This window comes from Panthera leo, chromosome B4 (genome assembly GCF_018350215.1).
Source record: "Panthera leo isolate Ple1 chromosome B4, P.leo_Ple1_pat1.1, whole genome shotgun sequence".
NCBI lineage: Eukaryota > Metazoa > Chordata > Mammalia > Carnivora > Felidae > Panthera > Panthera leo.
The window spans coordinates 37,581,280-37,590,106 of NC_056685.1; positions in this window are offsets into that span (position 1 = coordinate 37,581,280).

The window sequence follows — 8,827 nt, forward strand, 5'->3', positions numbered from 1 at the left end:
TGCACTGAGCTGTTGGCCAGCGTGGGGCAAGGGATCAGTGGCTGTTGGTCCATCATATTTCCTTTCTGTGGACTTCCTTTTCGTCCCCGCTTCCTGTTGTTCCTTGCTCCACATCAAATAGCAATGGGAAGGAAAGAGATGTGGGAGATGAAAAGACTTTACTCATCCCCTGCTGGCAAATCCTATCTGCTTGGTTTTGACATGGCTGGTTTCCATCTCAGGCATGCTTCCTATCAAGTGCCTCATTCATAGAAGTGCCCTAAAGCCCTTCAGGCCTCTGGCACCACCGTCCTGATGGACTGTCCGATCAACCCTTGTTGAAAACAGAAAGCTGTTCACTTTTCTCCGGTTGCGTATATGACAGTGTCTGGGGAAAGGGAGCCTGATGGGACTACTGGATCTAATCCTGCTTCCTCCTCTCTGTTCAGCTCAGAGACATCTATCCCCCAGCTCCTTGTACTTTCTGCTTAAGCGTGCAGCTGATTGGTTTTACATAAATCATATTTATACCTTTTGTATGCTACAGAAATAAAGATAATTTATATAAAAATGTGTCATCGTCTTCTTTGCAAAGTCCTATCCCTTACAGAGTTCTTGCAGTCATGTTCTGTAATGATCATTTTCTTTTTTTTTAAGTTTATTTATTTTGAGAGAGAAGGCATGGGTGGGGGAGAGGCAGAGAGCAAGGGAGACAGAGATTCCCAAGCAGGTTCCACACTCAGCCCAGAACCTGATGTGGAGCTCGATCCCACAAACTGTGAGATCTTGACCTGAGCCGAGATCAAGATTTGGATGCTTAACCAACTGAGCCACCCAGGCGCCCCTGTAATAATCGTTTTCATCATGTAAATCAGCTCATCCCAGGACAGCAGGAGTCTGCAGACTCAGAAGTTTGTATTCTAGAGACTGTCTAGACTCATCATATTCATGACGCCAAGAATTTTCTAGATACATGATGGGGCCAAGAACTGAACAAAGAGGGGGCCACAGAAGGGTGGGATTTTATATTGTTGTAGATAACCTGCACCAGTCGGCCTCCTGGATCTTCTTCATTGGTACTGCTTACTGATTCAGCAGCAAAACAAATTAAATATCTAAAACCGAAATAGACCCTATCTCTTGCCTCTGCATGTTCACATTTTAGAGCCACCTTATAGAGACAATTTGAAAAAAAATGTGCTCACAAATCTTTACCAGGCCTTCCTGCTCTTATCAGTGTCATAGTGAAAATGAGTCATGTGGAAGGAAGCAGGAAGTGCCTAAAAATTAGGAGGAGAGCTGGAGTCAGAATTTAATTCTTAGAGCTTGGTTTTTCTTTTTCACGTGGTTCTTTTTGGTTAAAGTGCGTGGCTAGCTAAACATCATTTGTGACACAATTTTGTGTACTTTTCAGTGACCAGGAATAATATCAATGGTCACTGACATGAAAGATATTAGCAAGTGTTTTTTAAAAATCTAAAACAGGCCTTTAAAAGGTTCTTTTTTCTTAAGTTGTATTTATTTAGAGAGAGAGAGAGGAAGAGAGAGAGAATCCCAAGCAGGGTCCTCACTGTCAGCACAGGGCCCAAAGCAGGGCTCAAACTCACAAACTACGAGATCATGACCTGAGCTGAAGTTGGACACTTAACTGACTGAGCCACCCAGGTGCCCCCAAAAGGTTCTTTTTAATCAGAAGTTTAGTAGATCACACAACTAGCATCAATTCACTTCCTTTAGATAGCATTACAGGTACAGAAATGAAGGGATGGTTTGACTGAGGCCAAATCCCAGGGTTCTGGCCCCCTTTCTGCCAATAATTTGCCATGTGCCCCTTTCCTCATCTATAGATTGAGAGATTTTGATATGATCTTCGATTCTTGCGTATGGTTCCCCCCACTCATCTGGTAACAGTGTGGAGGTCCATCTACTTGTGTTTTGAATTGAACTCTGGTTACCTCATGGACAGCTTTATGCCTTTCGTAGCTGATGATACTTCTGAGAGGAGTGCCAGATACCCCAGGAAAGGACCATGGATGCTTAAACTAAGGAACTGGAGAGGGGAGATTCTCAATGTGTCTTTGGTGAGAGACTCTGAAATGGCAGGGGTACATGATGTGGGAGAGACAGGGTCGGATGCTAAGGACGTGCAAAACCTCAGAACTGCTTTTCCCTAACCACTGGAGACATCTTGCTCCACTGAGAAAACCTGGGGTGTTGCAAGTTGCCCTTTCCCTCAGCCTCCAGATCCCCCTCTAGATAGAATGGCTCCTGCCTGTGTACTCATGCCATATGTCTAATAGCTGCTTTACTCCCATCTATAGCCCTCCTTTCATCTTCCCAGCTAGGGGCTTGCCAAGGACTGGCCAGATCCTGTCCCACCCCCTCAGACACATTTCTTGACCAATTGCATAATGGATTGTTTTGCCTCTTCTTCCTGCTTTTCACCTAGCTATCCTGGTCAATGTACATTCCTTAAAAGTCTCACACACTCTTCTCATCCACCAAAAGCCAGGGAAACCACAATAAATGGAGGATTTGCCATTGATGCTCAGAACTTAGGCAAGCCTTAAACCACAGATGGGTTCATGGCACCACCTACTGACTAAGGATGTACATTACAAGTACATTAAAATGACTAAAACTGATTCTGTAATCCAGAAGAGGAAGTTACAAAGGGCTCAGTGACCGTAACGACTAGTCCCTATTACCACATATTTACTAAGCACCCTTGTGATACGGTGTGAGTCTTTTAAACGTTTGAGAACAGTAATATTTCTGGAGTTTAGAAGCCGTAGAGGTATTCCAGGTAAAATGCCCAGGAGCAGGGTGGGGCGGGCGGGGCGGTGCCTGGGTGGTTCAGTCAGTTAAGCCTCTGACTTAAGCTCAGGTCATGATCTCGCGGTTTGTGAGTTTGAGCCCCATGTCAGGCTCTGTGCTGACAGCTCAGAACCTGGAGCCTGCTTCAGATTCTGTGTCTCCCTCTCTCTCTGCCCCTCCCCTGCTTGTGCTCTGTCTCTCTTTGTCTCTCAAAAATGAATAAGTGTAAAAAAAATTTTTTTTAAATGCCCAGGATTTGGCACATAAGTATCAATATCACTTCTATTAATATCCTTTCAAAGTGGAGCAATACATTCCAGATAATTCTGCTAGCCATGCAGTTATACAAAATGGTTTATATGCACTCATAGATTGCATATAGTCTATGCATCATAGACTATAGATGGTTTTCTAGGGACTATGAGGAGAGGAAAGAAAAACACAGTTTAACTGGGAAACTAAACATCCAGGTTCAAGTCTCAGCCCTGATCCTACCTTACATTCCTTTCTTTGTACCCATCTCTCCATTTCTACTTGAAGGAACAGCCTAGGCAAACAAACAAACAAACAAACAAAAAACCCTGATGTTAATGGAAATTTTGGAAACACTTCAAATATGAAATGGGCCTCCAACGTTTTTTACAGCTCTGCCTAGTCTTTTGGTCCATCGGGCCCAAGCTCCTTTGCATGTTACCTTCTAGGGCTATGGCCCAGGCATCTGGAGGGCAAGAAAAGAATAAGCCCCAGAAAGCGCAAAGGTGGCAGGGGCCCATGTGGGAGTGGGGTTTTTTCTGGCCTATTACCACCTTTTATCAAACATTTTCATTTAATATAGAGGTTTTCAAGCCTCAGAGTGTTAACATCTAGTTAAGTACTTACTATCTACCTAGATTCTGTCCCTTATCATGATTTTCAAAGATTCAAAGAATAATCCAGTAGTTCTCTTTATTCTGTAGTCTGGGGACAGTAAGACTAGGGAGGAAGAATGGTCCGAGAGAGAGTGGCAGGTAGAGGAGGGCTAGGATTTAGATTAAGATTTTAAAAATGAGGTAATGGGAATGCAAGCTGGTGCAGCCACTCCGGAAAACAGTATGTAGGTTCCTCAAGAAACCAAAAATAGAACTAGCCTACGACCCAGCAATTGCACCACTAGGCATTTATCCACAGGATACAGGTGTGCTGTTTCGAAGGGACACATGCACCCCCATGTTTATAGCAGCACTATCCACAATAGCCAAAGTATGGAAAGAGCCCAAATGTCCATTGAGGGATGAATGGATAAAGAAGATGTGGTATATACATACAATGGAGTATTACTCGGCAATCAAAAAGAATGAAATCTTGCCATTCGCAACTACATGGATGGAACTGGAGGGTATTATGCTAAGTGAAATTAGTCAGAGAAAGACAAAAATCATATGACTTCACTCATATGAGGACTTTAAGAGAGAAAACATATGAACGTAAGGGAAGGGAAACACAAATAATATAAAAACAGGGAGGGGGACAAACAGAAGAGACTCATAAATATGGAGAACAAACTGAGGGTTATGGGAGGGGTTATAGGAGGGGGGACGGGCTAAATGGGTAAGGGGTACTAAGGAATCTACTCCTGAAATCATTGTTGCACTATATACTAACTAATTTGGATGTAAATTAAAAAAAAATAAAAAATAAAATTAAGAAAAATGAGGTGAATATGCAATTTCTAGGGCACAAATACACTTAAGGACAAAATACATACATATGATAGAAATAGGACCTTAAAAAACATGTCCTGATTTTGTCTTTAGTCAATTTTATATTCTATATCAGATACATAGAGACACAAATTTTAAATATTAATAATTTCATATGGTCCAAAAGAAACTTTAAACACTATAGTTAAAAAAAATAAAAATTACAATTAAAGCCTCTTCCCATATCTGTCCCCTTTTTCCCTTGCCCTGACTTCCTCCTGTAGTTAACTATTTTTAATTTCCCTCTAGTGTATCTTTATGCAAAAATAAATGCATTTGTGGGTGCCTGGGTGGCTCAGTTGGTTGAGCATCCGACTTCGGCTCAAGTCCTGATCTCACAGCTCATGAGTTCAAGCCCTGTGTCAGGCTCTGTGCTGACAGCTCAGAGCCTGGAGCCTGCTTCAGATTCTGTGTCTCCCTCTCTCTCTCTGCCCGTTCACTGCTCATGCTCTCTCTCTCCCAAAAATAAATGAACATTAAAAAAATTTTTTTAAAACCCCGCATTTGTAATTCCCCAATCTTTGTGCACAAAAGGTAGCATACTATATACTCAGTTCGATAGCTTGCTTTTTTTTACTTACACTGGAGATAATTCCAGATCAGTAAATGCAGGCCTTATACTTGCTTGTGCACCACAGTATTTCACTGTGGGAAGTACCACAGTGTTTTCAACTAATCCCCTATACATGGACAATTTGCACATTAAGAAATTTTATCAGGGGAGGAGGTGAAAAAAGAAATTTTATCAACGTGTTTTGAATACAAGCAGTGTTCCAGGGACCATGTTACCTATTGTAATCTTCTTCTTTTTCACTCCCCATACTCAGTAACTACCACAACGTTACCCCTTTACACTTGGTGCCTCCCACAGCCTTGAATTCTCCCCTTTGCTCTGCAAGTGTCCCCTGACTGCTTGCTGAGCATCTCCTTGAGGGTGGTCCATGGCTATGCTGGCCAACACCATAGCCACTTGTGCTGTTCAGTTATTCAAATTTAACATAATCAAAATAAAAGTCGGTTCTTCGGTCAGACTAGCTACATTTCAAGTTCTCAGTGGCCGCAAGTGGCTAGTGACCACCCCATCAGACAGGGCACATAAAGAACACTTCACTGTTGCAGAAAGTTCTGTTGGAGAGCACGGGTGCACAGAAATCTCAACCTCAGGTCTAAAGGTCACTCTCTACCTTTTTGCCATGTGGAAGTTGCTCCTCTTGTACCTCCCTCATTAGACTGTCAGCATCTGGAGGGATGATGAACTTTCCTCTGTTTCTCCTTAGTGCTTACCTAGCACAGTGCCAAGGACATCATCCATGTTCAATAAATGTGGAGTGAAAACATGAGTGACGAGGACACCAAGGCTCCTGGTCTAAGTATGCCCAAGGTCACAATCAGGATATGCCTCAGCTGTTGAACCCAGATTATTTAGCTCCCTGGGTAAGGTTATAAGACATGACTTATGTTAACTTTCATTTCAAGATACTGAATCAATAGCTACCAAAAATGAAAATTTTAGCTGAATAACACTGGAGAAAGCTTTTCTTTCCTTTTGATTTTTTTTTTCCTGGAAGTTTTGGATATCTGATCCTAAAGATCCCTTGGGAACCTCAGAGAAACACTCTCACTTGAGAATTGGGTGGGGAAGGCCCCAACCTCTGGTCTCTGGGAACCAATGGTTTGTTTTGGTCTGTAAATACACTGTATTGGTTTGCCAAGACTGCCATAGCAAAATACCACAGACTGGGTGGCTTAAACAGAAATTTATTCCTCGAGGTTTGGGAGGGAGGCTAGGAGACAAAGATCAAGAGGTTGGCATGTTTGGTTTTTCCTGAGGTCTCTGCCCTTGGCCTACAGTTGGCTATCTTCATCTTGTGTCTGCACGTGGTCCCCCTCTGTGCATTGTCTTTGTCCTTCCTAATCTCTCTTCTCATAAGGACACCAGTCAGATGGGATTAGGGCCCACCCTAAAGACTTCTTTTTAACTTAATCACCTCTTTAAAGACATTATCTCCAAACCACTCACATTTTGAATCCTGGGGATTAGGGCTTCAACATGCGAGTCTGGGGGAGGCACAATTCAGCCCATAAGTGTACATTGTTTCCTAGATAGACCCAGAGTCCATTCTCTTCCACATTTCTCTTTGACAAGAGATAGCAACGAATATTATGTTTATCAAATTATAGGCTACTTTTATTCTATTGAAAGAGAAAGACTCCAAACACCTTTGCTAAAGGTCTGCTTTGTTCTCCAAAACACAAGATGCAGTCCAGCTGATATGGAATGAAAAGTCTTCTTCAGGGAAAGCAAATAGATGTGTAGTATGGAGAAGTGAAAAAAGAAAAGGAACCTGAGTCATGGATACCACAACCACGGTAGGGGTCAGCCACGTGATAGTGTTGAAGGGGGGCGAGGGTATGCTTTGAAGATATCCGAAAAACAGTAGAGATGCCTCTTACCTAAAGGCGCGGGAACAATCTTTTCCTGGTCAACTTCTTATGAGGCCATTAAATCCAGTAGTGGGTGTTTTTTTAAAAAAAGATGTGGAGAAGTTAGGGAAGGGTTCTAGTCACATTTTTCTCCCTGATTATAAAATTTGTTGTATATAGAAGAAAGAAGAATAAAGAAAATAAAATATAGAAGAATAAAGAAGAAAATAAAAAAATGCTTGAAACTGATGTAACATTGTGTGTCAAGTCTTCTTCAGTAAAAAAAATAAAGAATAGGGGCGCCTGGGTGGCGCAGTCGGTTAAGCGTCCGACTTCAGCCAGGTCACGATCTCGCGGTCCGTGAGTTTGAGCCCCGCGTCGGGCTCTGGGCTGATGGCTCGGAGCCTGGAGCCTGTTTCCGATTCTGTGTATCCCTCTCTCTCTGCCCCTCCCCCATTCACGCTCTGTCTCTCTCTGTCCCAAAAATAAATTAAAAATGTTAAAAAAAATAATAAAGAATAAAAATGAGAAAATTAAAAAAAGATCCTGTTTACCTTTAACCCGTCATTCTCCAACACTTTTCAATTTAGTTTTCAAAGACAGGATCATCCCACATATACTGCTCTTAGAATCCATGTTTCCATTCATTATATCATGACCAATGTTTGTCTGGATTATTTTTAAAAATCTTGTTATTAATAACTGAAAAGAATTCCATCACATAGATGTGGTTGAATTTGTTTAACACATATAGATAATTTGTTTAACCATGACCATGTGGGTTGGAAAAACAAAATTTATTAAAGGAGTGGAAATAATACCAAACAACATGTGATAATAGTAATTAATAAAATTTTTTACTATAATTTTGGAGTACAGACAACACAAATAGCCTTCCCACGTGAAAACCAGCTCTGACCACACCCCTGCCCTCCTCTTTCTGTGCTACTGAACATCAAGCCCTGGGTGAGAGCCATTTGTAGGACCAGGTAGAGTGGCCTGGATTGCTAAGAAGTGAGGTGAGCTGTGGATTATATGGTGTCATTTGAGGGGAGTCACATGTATCTCTTCTAGCTTGATCCAGACAGATGCAATACTTCCACCAACAGATTCATTCCTGAGGGTCAGTGAAAGAGGGTCCTGTCCCTTAAGAAATGTACATACCCTTGGTAAGGGCAGGGCATGTATGTAAAATCACTGCTAGTCTTGAATCTTCGGAATTTCCATGTCTGAGAACTTTCTTCTACCTAAAGGGACCACAAAAGCTTGGGAAGTGGGATTCCTGAAGACACAGAGCTCCCTAGCCTGTAAGGGTGTGGACCAGGAGGCTGAGGTCCTGAAGGCACACTATTCCAGCCTGGATCACTTAGGGTCTTGGATAGTTAAGATTTGGGGGGAATAAGCCAGTCTGAGCTCTGAATTTCCTCTCAGCAATCTGGGTTGGATGTGATACTCCAAGGTTGCTTTATTGTCTCCATTCTGGACTCTGTCCTGTCTTCCTCTAAACCCTCTGAACCTTGGCTGGACTCAGCTCCCAACTAACCTATTTCTTCTTGTGTTTGAATTGTTATCTCGGTGAATGGCACCACCAATTGTTCAGTTGACAAAGCTTAGTGATTCTGGTTTCCTCTCTCACCCTCACAGCCAGCCTAGTTACCAATTCTTGTTGATTTTGCCTCTGGGCTGTTTCTAAGAGCCTTTCCCTCATCCTTAAACTCAGGAGCACTGCCTGAGTTTAGGGTATCTTGACTCTCCAATCCGGCCAGACACTGTTGCCAGAGGGGTCTTTCTAATGGTACTGATCGTGTCACACCTTTGTCTAAAGGGCCTTTCTGATGCCCAAACTCTTCAGCATGGTATATAATGAT